The 14,313-nt window shown below is 40.8% G+C and overlaps 1 protein-coding gene across 3 annotated transcripts in view; it reads left to right on the top strand.

Annotated features, from left to right (window-relative positions):
* srgap1a (SLIT-ROBO Rho GTPase activating protein 1a) overlaps positions 1 to 14,313 on the top strand; it is a 95,159-nt gene that overhangs the window by 15,561 nt on the left and 65,285 nt on the right. The window contains exon 1 of one of the 3 annotated variants that reach the window (XM_087842884.1): positions 7,268 to 7,360. The exons of the other annotated variants lie outside the window; for them this stretch is intronic. The gene's annotated coding sequence lies outside the window, so the exon portion shown is untranslated. Of the gene's footprint in view, positions 1 to 7,267; positions 7,361 to 14,313 lie in introns of those variants that run through there. 3 annotated transcript variants of the gene reach the window in all.

Genomic DNA, 14,313 nt, shown 5'->3' with positions numbered 1-14,313 from the left:
TTATTTTAGTGCAGTTGAAAGACTTTTAAATTACTTTATACTCAATACATGACATTAGACTCCACATTTAAAGGAAGCAAGTATGTTAACGCTTGGTTGGAGATGTCTCAATGAAAGCATTGTATTGATGTCTCTCTCGTCCACATCAGCAGAATCAACTTTGCAGGGCAATGAAAGCATTGTTTCACCTGTCAGATAAATTAATGCCAAGTTGGAAAAGATTGTTATTTTTTGGTAAGGGGAGAGAAAATCCAACTTTTTTGATCATATTTTCCATCATAAATATAGATTAAAGTGAAGGGATAAATCTTTCAGTCAATGTCTGTTTCCTGTCTTTGCTGTCCCAGAGCTGGTAGTTGGCAAGATTCCCCAAATTCAGTTAATTATACTTTACTGCATCTTTGCACAATGTCAGCTTATATAGAAGTTATCAGCTAAACCAAACGATTGCATATACTGAACATTAAGGAGATATATGTATTCTTATCCTGTCTTCCTTCTCTCACCCCAACCAATCACAGCAGATGGCCCCGCCCCTCCCTGAGCCTGGTTCTGCCGGAGGTTTCTTCCTGTTAAAAGGGAGTTTTTCCTTCCCACTGTTGCCAAAGTGCTTGCTCATAGGGGGTCATATGATTGTTGGGTTTTTCTCTGTATCTATGAAGCGCCTTGAGGCGACTTTTGTTGTGATTTGGCGCTATATAAATAAAATTGAATTGAATGTATTCATATACAGTATACTAACGATATCCTTCTATAAAGCTTCAGTCATGCCCTGCACATGCTTTTCAACCAAACAGCCTCTCGTTTGATCACACGGAACGACTGAAAAGATGAAAGATGCAGACAAATGGCACATAGACACAGAGCACATCACTACAAAAACATTCATAGATCCCTATTGACACTCACAAGGTTAGCACACAAGGAAGCTCTGTGCTACTTAGAGTCTAATTTAAAGGCATTACCCTAGTAATCAATACTGCCTGTGTGTAGACACAGAGGGGTTTGTAATAGTATTTTTAGAAAAGCCTGAATGGACATGTGTGTTTCTTCATGGTGTGTGTCTGTATGTGTTTGTGCGTGTGCATGTACAAACTTTTACTTGTGCTTTTTCTAAGCCAGCTGCTCATTTGCAGATAAAGCATGTTATCCATTGTCTTTGACCTTGAAACTATTTTCTTTTCCAAACTTTAACCCATGAAGATCTGAATAGGAAATCAAGCCCATTATACCTCCAAATAGGGCTGCACGATTTCGCTTGGAATGAGAATCACGATTTTTTTTTGCCTAGAATTGAGATCACGATTCTCTCATGATTTTCTTTTCCAGTATAAATATTTATTGCGCTTATTAACTGCACAGTTGAGACCGAACATAAAAACAACAAATAAACATAAAAACAACAAATGTCTCACGTTTTGTCGTTGCCGCAAAATGTTGTACTGCTTGAAATTCCGTCTCCACCGTTGCTCGACACTGCGTGTTTAGAGCAGGTAGTGCAACAATAGAAAAATAGTTTCGGGACGCCACTGTGTAGCGTTTGTCTAGGGTGTCGATCATTTTCCTAAATCCCTCGTTTTGCACAGTGTTAATGGGAGCCATATCTTTGGTCAGGTGATAAGTAATAGCCTCTGTAATTTCTTTGTGCCTGCGGGAGGTCGACGTGCATAGGGAAGCGCTGTATAAGGTTCCCGTTATTGATGTTTGGGTGGTTGACCGGGACGGATTTTCTCCTGTCACTTTCTCGTCATCCCTGACGTGCTCTCCGTTGTTTTTTCCCTGCAGTGTTGCCAACTCCTCAGTAAGGAAAATCGCTATTGGTTGTCCTAAAAGTCGCTAGAAGTCGCTAAATGACGTCATCGCCTAATTTGCATAATTGGTCATGCTAATGTAATTGTAACCTACGCTGCTGGAGAGAGAAATAACATCGTGGACGAGACATAAAGTGAGCAAAAAACGTCCTAAATGCATTTAGAATTTATTTAGAACTACAAATTAAATTTCTTTTAGCAATTATTGTTTTTTGTAATGTCATAATTCCAACCCTGCTCCTTTACCCGGGCTTGGACCGGCAAAAGTGACCCGAAATAGGCACTCTGGTGGAGTTACTTTGTGTGTGTGTGTTTATAAGTAGTTTTAAACCTGATCCACAAAACAGCATAAAAAAAGACGTGAAAGCGCATATCGCTTTTACTCTCAACAAGCAGCGGGTGCTGTAACGCAGTCAGTTCTTCTTTTACTCTTATGCTTTTACTCTTTGCTGTTTTGCGACTTTTTTAAGAAAAAAAGTCGCTAGGGGGTCTGAAAACTCGCTAAATATAGCGACAAAGTCGCTAAGTTGGCAACACTGTTTCCCTGCTAATTTTAGCAGCCAGCTTCTGTATCACGTGGTATAAGCCTCCGCCCTTGTCATTTGTCGAGCAGGAAGAGTGAGCGCTTGTTTTCATGCAGATTACGTCCCGGATCAAAATGCGGTACAATCGTCGTCGTCTTTTTTTTCTTTTCTTTTTTTTAAATCGTTGTCATTTGGAAATGAGATCGCACATAAGTATGAATTGGGATCGCAATTTTCTAACGATTAATCGTGCAGCTCTACCTCCAAAAGTATCAGTCAGGGGATCTGTCTTTTCAGGGTTTGTTTGTTTTTAAATGAAATGAATAAAGTAAGCATGGGGATATTAAACACCAATTTATTTCAAAGCAGACAAGATGAGAATTAGGAAGACAAAAAGCCTACTCAGTCATTTTCAGGTAAATTAAAAATATGGCAAAAGATATGTGCAATTTGTTTTACAGTACAGACTAGCTAGTGGTAGAGCGTTAGGTTCACAGAAGCTAAACTGCAGGAAGAGGAGAGGTGCTGGTTTGTATTTAAGTACAGCAACATGAAAAATTTATATTACTTTTGTTATTTGTCTTTTTTGTGTGTTGTGGAGCAGTCTTATTTGTACTCTCCTCTGGATTCTCATAATACCTTATAAAGAAAACTATTAAATCAGCTCAAAAACATCATGACAAGAATTTGAGATTTCCGGGGTGTCCCTGTGGTGTCTGTTGTCTGTATGGTGGCAGTGGATTATTTGAGTGTGTTCTTATAGGTTGTTAGATTTGCACTATAACAATAGCATACCTTTTTTCCCCTTTAATGTTTAAGAGCTTGCTAAACCCTCTGCCCCCTTTGCAGTATTTTTATTTTACTGGCCTTATACCACGGTTGCTTCCCTTCTCAGTTTCTTTTATTCCCTCCGTCTCACCAGTAGGCTTGCAGCACATGTCCTTCCCGATGAAATTACAGGCCTAGTCTTGAATAGGAGGGTTGTTCCTCCTCGGCCCCTCCAGTTCCACTGCCGGCTTAACCCTATCAAAGGCCCAGAAACCGCACATCCTGCAAGGTGCTGTTTTTTGTGGTAGAGCAAGGGGAGGGAAGGAGGAAGGGCAGATGGGAAACCGAGCAGGGGAAGATCATTTTTCTTTGCTTTTCAGTGTGTACTGTACAAACGATGAAGGAATGGCTGTTTCCTTCTCTTGGTTTTTAGTTTAATTTCAGGATATTTTTTTGAAAGATTTCTGAAAGGGAAACAGAATCCGCACAGAAGCAGGTGTTTATGAGGATGTAGCTTGCAACAAGTGGGGCCAAAAGCATTTAAGAGAGATCTCAACTGGGACTGATCTAATCTTTCCATGCAGTCTGTGTTTTGTTTTGTTTTCTCAAGCTTTTTGTTTCCCAGCATTCCCCTTCTTAAAGGTCGCTATATTGCCTGATCAATGTAACCTTAGCTGTTGCTGTGCACAGTCATCTCCTCTTCTGCCCCATAAACCAAAGTGTCCTGACTGTGTTGTCAGCTCCGGTGTCCCTGTCCATTTCTGAAGCCTCCACATAGCAAAAACAGTATCTCAAAAGAACAGGTCTTTAAATTGGGTCGCACAATCTGTGAAGGAAGGCAGATGTACAAACACAGCGGGTGAATAGACAGCTGGACAGAAAGAAACACAGGAGGACAGATGGCTTTGGAAGCCAGCTATGTAAATCATCTGAAACAAAACAAACTACGAAAAAGCAGATGGACGGGCAACAGAGGCAGGCGAACAGGTTGATAGTGTTAAGACAAACATTCATGCAATCGAGGAAGGTCCACTTAAAGGTCGACAGTAACGTTGGTGATAATGTTAGAAACTAAAATGTAACATTTTACTGATCAAAGGATGAATGTTTTAGTTGATGATACATACAGCGTGAGCAAACGTACTTTTACAAATTAGTAATCCATTTATTATATTCAATGTCTTCAGTGAGTCATCTCTCCCACTGAAAATCTCTCTGTAGCTTTGTCTCTATACCTGCAGTGTAATTGTCCAAAGCCCACACAGGTACAAATCCCTACTCTCCTTTTCTCTTCCTTTCCCACCTCCTTGAGGCCCAAGAGAGGGAAATCTCCTAAAAACAATCCCTCCTTCAACACTTCAGGCCACATAACTGCCCTGCCATTCTTTAGGTTCATCTTACAGACATTGTGTCATTAAAGTCTTTACCAGCGTGCTACAGTTTCCATTTGTTTACTGTGATTTAGAGTAAATACTCCAGCAGATGAAAGCTTGTGCGCATCCGTTCCAGATGTTTCTCATGCTGCACCCTCTTCAGCTGTCCAACCGCACTATTTCCATACTATTGTTACCCCAAACAAACATCCCAACTGTAAGACTTGTAGGCATGCCCAGCCAAGTTTTTTGTCTTTCCCCCCCTAAGGGCAGCTTTGTTAAAAATGACTGTTTGCATTGACATATGAGCTTTAGCCCCTTTAGCTCTACCTCCACTAATATGTCCAGACAAAGGCACTAAGACATGCCAGATGCAAGGTGAGGAGTTGGATTGTTTTTTATCTTGGCAAAAGGTAAAAAGTTCAAACTTTAGACATATAGAAATTTGGTGTTCAGCGCGGTATTCCTTTTGAATTAAAATTAGCTTTTTTCAGTATGTACAGAATATTTACATACTTCATTGTTTGACACAAAAGAGCCCACACCGGTTCCTTTAGGGCAGCAGTGAGCAGCTGGGTAATTAACAGATAAATGAGAAGAGTGGCGAGGTCATGCCATCGTACTGAAAGAGATTGTTTTCCTTACAGATTCTTATTTTTCTGATGTTAAGCCACACCATCCTTATTTTCTTACTTGTCTACTTTCTTGCTTTAGTTTAACATTTCATGTCAAAGCATGTGTCAGTGGGAACTTGGGTTTGGCATTCAGCACAGAGAAGTTTTGAATATCAGATAGTTATCCCTCCCCAACCCCCCCGCCCACGGACTTGAAAGGTGCCTCTGAAAAGTTTGTCGTTTGCCTCTTTGCAGAGTGCAGTGTGCTCTGATCCACAGCAGTTGGACAAAGGACTTCGGTGGTATAAAAGAAAATGCCTTTCAAATAGCTTCTGCAGTATAGAGGTCTACATCTTATGTCAGTCAAATAACTTTTCACACATTTTCCAGACTAAGTTAAACTATAATCATTTTCTTTTTAATTGTGCCACTGGCTCCAGAGAGCTGGGTAGTTAGTGGCACCCTGCAATTTTATTTAACATAGCTATAGTAGACAGACATAACAAGAGTCATTAGTAAAAATCGATCTTGAAGATTAATAAGAAGCACAACTTCAGATACCATAAAATATGTTTAATAATTGGAATAACTATATTTAGTTAAGAATAAAGTTTTATGATAAAACATAGTTTACAAAGAGATTTAAAAGTAGACACTAAGGCAAGTTTCACATCCAGAAGGTGACAAGTCAGATGTTAGGACATATAACGGGCTCTGCCAGATGTTATGAAATGGGCATTTGGGTAAGAGAGGGTAGACATTTGAACTATAAAGAAGGAAAAAATAGCTTTTTTTTATTATGGTACTATGACTTGATACGAGTTTTTCTTCACGTTACCTCTAGACTTAACAGTAGGCCTGTTTATGGTGGCAGTCACATCAGGCTTCGGTCATGCTAGATGTTGGAAGAGCTCTCAAGCTACGTCCACACGTACACGGGTATTTTTGAAAACGGAGATTTTCCGTTTTCGTTTTAAAAATAATCCCGTCCACACGTAAAGGCAGAAATGAAGGAAAACGCTGCTAGGAACATGCCAAAGCAACAGGTGGCGCTATATTCCTAACCGTGTAGAAATATTGGCCAATCAGAAGTCTAGAAGCCTCGGTGGGAAAAAGTAAACAAAGCTGGGGCATAGAAGCAGAACCGAGTCGTATGTGTGGAGGGACAGTAACTGTGTGTATATGTAAGCATTTAAACACTGCAGAGAGTACAATTAACAGTAATAGTATTGTAGAAATTAATTTCACCGAAACAATAACGTGGCGCACAGTGTGACGTCAAAAAAGGCGCACACCTTTGACGCTGCGTTTTCTCTGTTTTTCTTGTCCACACATAAATTGATAAAAGGTGCAAACGCATAGAAAAATCTGCGTTTTCAAAAATACCCGGGTACGTATGGACGTAGCCTCAGTTTAGCCTACTTTATTCCTCACAGAGTTAGTTTATTCTATACTGGTGATGTCATATTTTCCCATGATTATTTGAAGCTTTTGTTGTCACTCTGGCTTGCCATTGCAGTCCATTATTAAACAAAGCATTCTCGAAACACCACACTTTCGTCTGACGCACCAACACACCAGACTGGTATCCAGATCAAACAGTGTGTCTAGATGTTAAACAGCAGCTGAACAAACAGCTCAGGCTCTAAAACGGGCTCACTTCATCCAGCGTTCGGCTCCTTGCGCTCTTATTTTATTTGGATCATAATGATGGTCCTCGAAGGCCACCGTAAAGTGATTGATCTCATGCCTGCCTGCTGTAAGCCTCTGGTGTGTCAGGGTGTTGCCTTAGCAACAGTGCCTTTTGACTTATGAGCCACTTAGCTAAGCTGAATCTAATTAGCATAGATTATTAGATTGCTGTTATTGAAATTATACATTTTAAATATTACCTTGTTGAACGGACTTGACGTAGATTGAAGCCTTTGTTTCGTGCAGTTAGAATCTTCTAGCTTAAGATTGGTTTTTAACCGCTAGAGTGTGTTTTGGTTGAACAGTGCACAGTTATCCACCATGACTGAGCAGTTTCTGAGCCAGACTGTAAAAAACTAGAGTGCAGGAAGGAACCTGAACTCTTTGAGTCTGCTGCTCACAATAATCCTAGACCCAAGAGGAAACACAAGAATTCACAGCACGGTTACTACTGCATTTCCTGTTTCTATGTGCGTGTGGGTGAGTGTGTGGGTAGGAGTTATCAAGACAAGTAGCTGGTTTGTTGGTCACTGCTGCCACTGTGAAAAAGGAAGAAGCTTCTTTAAAATGTACCTCTGGTGAGTTGAAGACAGTTCCTGCTCAATCACAGAATATGTCAAAGGATCTAGTTTTGATCTGAGTGTTGAAAGAATCGGAGAATTATAGGCTCTCTTTCATTCTAATTTAGCAGCCGTTCACAGTAGCCTACAGTACTTGCACTGGAAGCCTCTCCGCGGTTTTGGAAGCTGTTAACATGTCAGTCAGATGTTGTAATGTGGACCTTGTTGCCAGCTCTACAATATTTTGAGATAAAACCCTTTAGCAGAGCTGCCATTGTGTTATGTGTAATTTGGCTGTGCTTTAAGTAAGCGGAGGGAATCCATTCAGCCTCTTTGGCAAGTCCCTCTGACTTAAGACCAACCTGACTACTCCTCAAGTTAAAGCTGTGTCCCTCACGCTTTATTTCATTCAAAAAAACTGCTTGGCTGCCCTTTGATTATTTTTATTTTTATTTTATCAGAGACACAGGATATATGATACAAGTAGAGAAGGCTTACATATTAGTAATGCAGTCTGGGTAGTGATGTAATCTGAGATAACACAGTAACATATTCCAGCTGTATGTCCAGATGTAGGACAGAAGGGCTGGTCAGGCATACCAAGCAAACTATGAATTTTAGTGGTTTCCCCAGGCTAATGGAGTCGATTCTCAAGTTACTACATGACCTCAGCAGATATAGTGACTGACAGGGTTTTTTTTTTTTTAGGTGCACTGTATCTAACGCTGTCCTGATGAGAAATGATGTAAAATGTGGAAATCTCTCCCATTTGGAAAACTTCTAAAGACTCTAATGTGGATCAAGTGACCGGTGGGTCACCCACACCCTGAGCGTGGGTTTGATTTTCCAACAGCAGTGTTGGTGAAGATTCACTGTGCACGAGTACTGTGAGTGAGAGAAGGTAACAGTTAGGTAGCTACAACTATAGTAATTATTTATTTTATTTTTTGCTTTGCATTCTTGTTGCACGCCTGCGCTAAAAAACTACCTGCATATGTCCACGATCCCAACTTTTCATCTCCCTTTTTAATATCTAATTTCAACATGCCCCTATCACATGGTTTGAGTTGCTTTTTCACATCAAAGATTTTCTGTTTTTCTGGCACATTAATATATAACAGCAGGGCCTTCTTCATAGGCAGTAATGTAAATGAGTATCTAGACAAGCAAGATGTGGTTTGGATCTTTTATGGATCTAATCGCTTGGATAGAACTGCTTTTGTGTCTTGGTGTGTGTTTATCAAGACAGCAGCAACATGAACGATAGCACTGCTACAGTTAAATATAGCAGCACGCCTTTGTAGGATTCAAATGTGAGAGAATAAGTGACATAGGCGAGTTTTTCTAGAACGTGATCCCATTCCAGTTATAATTAAAAACCTGTTCTCTATTAAAAGCTGATCAGCAATTTTGTAATTACGTTTGATGCTATTTATCCTGTCTTGTATCCAGCCTCTAGAAGAGGCACGGACAACTCCCCCTCTCCCATAACCCTAGATCTGAAGCAGATGGTAAGGTTGGGCACGCTCCTTTATAGTCCCTCCCCAGGCCTTAGCCGCTATTTCAGGTGCTGCTGATGAGCCAGTCTGCATGTGGAAACGCAGCAGTGGGACTGATGTGGTACAGCATGTCCCAGATAGCTGCTTGTGGAAACTGTAATCAACTTGGAGCAACTGTAGAAACTCTCCGAGAGTTTAAAGTCTTTTATAGTTCCCACGGAAGAGTACAATGTTGCACTCGTTATAAGTAACAGATGTATTTCAGGCAGATTGATTCATAACAGAGTTAATTGGCAGCATCATGGGAGAGCATGTTGTTGAGGGAGAGGAAAAGTTATCTCTCGGGCCCTCTGACAGTAGCCGAGTTGTTTTTTACCGGAGCCCAGTTTCTCTCTCAGAGGGTCAACACTGTGGGTCAGTAGCCATCCTGCTTACAAGGCACTTTCTTTGACAATAGAACAAGCCTATCTGGCAAATCAGATCAGCCGTTCTGAACTGCAACTTTGGACATATTTGTCGCCATGAATGGGGTTATGTGAAGTATGTGATGTGCTCTCCAAAGGAGCAATTGGATAGCATCCAGCTCAGAAACAATGCGGCCTTGGTCCTACTGATCACCACAAAGAGCAAATCGCATTCTCTCATTGTCCATATCAGAACCATGTGCATTCTGGGTAACACTGGGTGTCCGTCGGTGAGCTGGATTTGTTGCCGACACGTTTACAGGCTATGCTATCATTCTGCAGGCTACGTGGCTTTGCAGGAGGAATAGGAAGACGGTGTTACACTGCGCATTTCTGTTTTCTTTAGCAGAATTTAAGATATAACACGGGTGCTCTCATTTCAGTCTGTCTATCACAGTTGTGCGTGTGTTAGGGTGCAGTGCATCACAGGCTTTGATGTAACACACACACAGACCTCCACACATGTTTACCATACAGATGAGCTCAGAGTGGCAGAAAGGAATGCAGCATGTAATAATAGATCAGCGCTCGCTGCCGCAATGAGATGGTTCCAGCTTGAGAAAAACTTTGGAGTGGCTTGATTTTTAAAGCCTTCAAGGTCCCGAGTGACGGCCTCTGTTGGTTGTGTTAGCTTTTTAAGAAGTGAGTCAGACAGCAGATGCTGCCCTTAGTATGAGTTTCAGATAAAGCATCGGTATGATCAAAGGAAGACTGACCTCAAACACCAAAGTAAATTAGTTTTTCCTTTCTGATATTTACACATGGGGTTAGCTAACTTTCTCCCTTTTTATATAAATGTAAAATCATAACTCGAGTTTGTGCCCTCTAAATGGTGCATGAACATGAAAAATTGAGCAAGCTTTCCTGTCACTCATTCTGTTAGTTTGCAAATACTTTACTCTGCTTTGTTCTGTTTGGTTTCCTGAAGTTTAAACACTGATAGCTATTTTGGTTTTGAGACACAGTTTCATTGTCCTGTGTGACACTGCAGTTTAGTATCTGTATAAATGGACAAGTTCATATACTCCAATGTGATCCGAGCACATAAACAACTGGTTACAGCTGGCTATTCTTGCAGCCATCACTGTATATTTCTCATGCATTTACTAAGTCAGTGACTTCTGTGCACAAGGTGCCTCAGCGCTCGGTGACCCTGCTCTATAACTTTATGTTGTGTGCCACTTTGCAGCTGAGTCGCGGTGGTTCTTAAACGATTTGACTTTGCTATCGATCGTGACACATCTAGTAGGGAAAAAGACAAATTTATAAACTGTTGTTGCAACAATGCCATCCTGTTGCCACACTTGTGCATACAGTGTAGATTCCTGGTTTGAACCCACCAGCTGATTGAGGCCCTTCTATGTGGAGTTTGCCTTTTCTTCCCATGTTTGTGTGGGCAGTTTCTGGCTACTCTAACCTACCCTCACAGTCCACAGACTTGCATGTTGTGTTTACTGGTGATTCTAAATTGGCTATAGGTGTCGTTGTGAGCATGCATGGTTGTCTGTCTCACTGTGTTCGCCCTGGATGGACTAGAGACAAGTTCAAGGTGTAACTTGCTTTTTGCCTAATGACAACTGGAAAAGGCCATGAGTAGGGCTGGGCTATATCATACCGTTCACAGTCATACCGGTGCAATGTTGGGCAATGTTACGGATTCAAATATTGGGAATGGATACAAGAGGAAAACCAAAATAACAACACTGGTCCGGCCGGGTCAAGTCAAACGATGATTTAATGAACACACGCGTGGGAGATGGACACCATACACAGACAGCATCAGATCTCAAAATGGTGGAGCCTTGATCAAACTCTTATAGCCTCTAGTGGCCCCCACCTAATCATCAGAGCCTAAACATTCTTTCTCACACAGCGCCTAAGCTACGACCTTGGCTCCCTGTTTATCTGCTCCTGATGAAATGGGGCAGTATGCTCTGTTCTCTTCTAATCAGACAAATGAGACGATGACTTTCTGTGAACAGTATTTCTTATAACTCAGCAGTATAATGCATCATAAAACAATATCATTCATTCACAATAAATCAACAGTCTAATGTAATGCAAATCAGTTTACCAAATGTAATAATTATCACCTTCTTCTAGTTCAGGAGCATAATGCAAACTGAAACTACATAATAATTCACAATCTTTAATTATGGGTCTAACATGGCATAAAATAATATCATAATCCCACAGCAACGATAGGAAAATGAAATATCGTGATAAAATATGGGTAAAATGCGCATGCGCAGTGCCTTTGTTTACATACGCACATGGCGGCGACGCAGAATGAGAAGAGCGAAAGCGGATCGTTGAATCAAACGGATGAACCAGAATTGGTTTGTAAAAATGCTGCAACTTCAGTGGTGTGGAACTGGTTTGGCTTTCGTCCGTCAGATACACAACAAAGCACTATTTTTGGTAGAGCATGCTAGCGGGCCGTCGTTATTACCGTGTTGTTTGGAGAATACGGCACACTTAAAATCAATCCTTTGATTTTTCTGAAAATCGACAGTGCAGCTTATAATCCCGTGTGCCTTATGTTTGAATTCTGGTTGTGTTTACTGATCTCGAAACGATTTTATGTACACGGCGCTCAAAAATCTGTCAAATGTTTTAGTGCGACTTTGCTAAGCTACAAAGCCGCACCGCTTGATGGATTGTCGGAGCGTTACAGCTATCGTAGGCGGAGCGATACGTACTGTGCTCCAACATAATATTACCGTATTGTGTGTGTGTATAACCTCTTTTTAAGTTTTGTGGATATTATACATGGTTGTGCTGAGGATATGTCGGCCAGTTTCCACTGGAAATGCCTTTTGGTTAAACTGTCAGCGAGGAATTTGCATCCACACTGTTAAATAGTTATATAACTTTAATGCACTTAAAAAAGCTGCCCGTTTAAGTGAAAATACATTGATGGGGTTTTTGGTTTTTTTGCACTAATAAAGTTGTGGAGTTGTAAAGTATTTTGTCTTGTGTCAGTTATATCGTTATCGCAAATTTTCAAATGTATATCGTGATAAATATTTTTGGTCACATCGCCCTGCTCTAGCCATGAGTCCATATGAGTCTGAATTGGATAAGCTGCTAGGAACTGGATGGACGGCTGGTCGAAACTGAAATTGAAAAATCAACAGTTGGAGTTTTGTAGTTATTAAAGCACAGGTGTTGAACTCCAGGCCTCGAGGGCTGGTGTCCTGCAGGTTTTAGATGCATCCTTGATCCAACACAGCTGATTTAAATGGCTAAATTACTTCCTCAACATGTCTTGAAGTTCTCCAGAGGCCTGGTAATGAACTAATCATTTGATTCAGGTGTGTTGACCCAGGGTGAGCTCTAAAACCTGCAGGACACCGACCCTCGAGGCCTGGAGTTTGACACCCCTATATTAAAGTGTCCAGCATTTGAAAGGCAGTTGTAGAGGATATTTCTGTAGGTTGGGAAAACAGCAGCTACATGTGGCCAAAACTGTGGCGGGGAAAAAAATGTATTTTTGTATTTATTGTGACGATAGGCCTCTGTGACTTTGTTTTCACTGTTTAATTTCTAGAACTAAAAAGTCAATTTGCAAAGCACGTCCTAGTTTTAGGCAGCACCCGACCTATTATCTTGTCTGACAGGTGGTTGCCTTATAACATTCATTTCCATTTTGGTGCTACAGCGTTAGTGGCCAATACTTGACTTCGAAATGAATGATTTAATGAGTTTCTGTGTGCAGTCACGAGTGTAATTGTGTTAAATGATCCAGTACAGTCCTTTGTGTCAATGCCACGGTAGCTTTGTTTTAATCCGCACACCCTCTGGAGATGGGAAAAATTGCAGGGTTTACTCATTCATCAGAAAGCCCGGTGTACTTTACTCGAGTCAAATTTAAAAGCAAACCTTTTCTTAGTGCTCACTGGTGTCCTGCTAGCTCGTTTAATGGCTTGATGTTCTCGATTGCAGACTGTCCACAATAATGTTGCTTCTGGTTCACAAGACTTTAACATTCATTTAAATTTAGCATCTCTGTGTTCCAGCTGTTTCAGAGTGGTTTATTTGCTTATGAGTGCCAGAAGGAAGTCGATGCTATGTGAGAATGCAAAAATAATCAGTTCTACACCCAATGTAAATGTTTAATTTATCAGGATGGTGAGCACATCTTGTGTTGATGAATGAAGTGGAGCTTTTTCTAATTGATTACTGCATCATGGGCATGTGTCCATATGCACACACACAGGCAGACAGCTCTCACCCATCTTTGGCTGGAAGCTTTCTAAATGAGTCAGCAGCTGATTGGCCATTAATTGAACTATTGATGGATTTCTGTTAAGACTCTGGCTCTTAGGGATCTTTTATCTTCCTTGCCAAAGTATTTGTTCCCATATGATTGTATCATCAAATACTTATCGCAACGTTTTGTATGTTTTACTTCTGTATTAACGACTGCATTAACTAAGTAGGAGGTTGGCTGATTCAAACACTGACCAAGCATTAATTTCAGCATTGTGGCTCCTTGACGTCTGGGTTGTGTTGCTCTGTGGTTCAAAGGATGTGTCCTATTTATTTTTTAAAAAGATCCATGAGGAAACTTTTTCTGAAGAGCTTTTTAGTTGGTCACTGACCATGGCATAGGAGATGATTAAATTCCCTCCCTTATAAAGCTGAACAGCCATCAATGAATCACAATTTCAGACACTGATGTATAAACATAGACCGTACGATCGAAACAAATCGGGTAGTTCAATAATGATCCAGCAGTGCAGCATGACAAAGCCAAAGCATTTTCAACAGGAACTGATACACGTTAAATGGTAAATGGCCTGTATTTGTATAGCGCTTTACTAGTCCCTAAGGACCCCAAAGCGCTTTACACATCCAGTCATCCACCCATTCACACACTGGTGATGGCAGCTACATTAAACTATGACTAATGAAAATGAAACTGATTCACTGTGACTTTCATGAAGATGAGGCCAAAGTGGGATTCAGGTCTGACGTACATTTAATACTGGGCAGAACCACA

This window comes from Neolamprologus brichardi, chromosome 7, assembly GCF_056152115.1.
Source record: "Neolamprologus brichardi isolate AB-2024 chromosome 7, ASM5615211v1, whole genome shotgun sequence".
Taxonomy (NCBI): domain Eukaryota; kingdom Metazoa; phylum Chordata; class Actinopteri; order Cichliformes; family Cichlidae; genus Neolamprologus; species Neolamprologus brichardi.
Note: the sequence above shows the minus strand (reverse complement) of the source record. Positions and strands in the feature narration are given on the sequence as shown.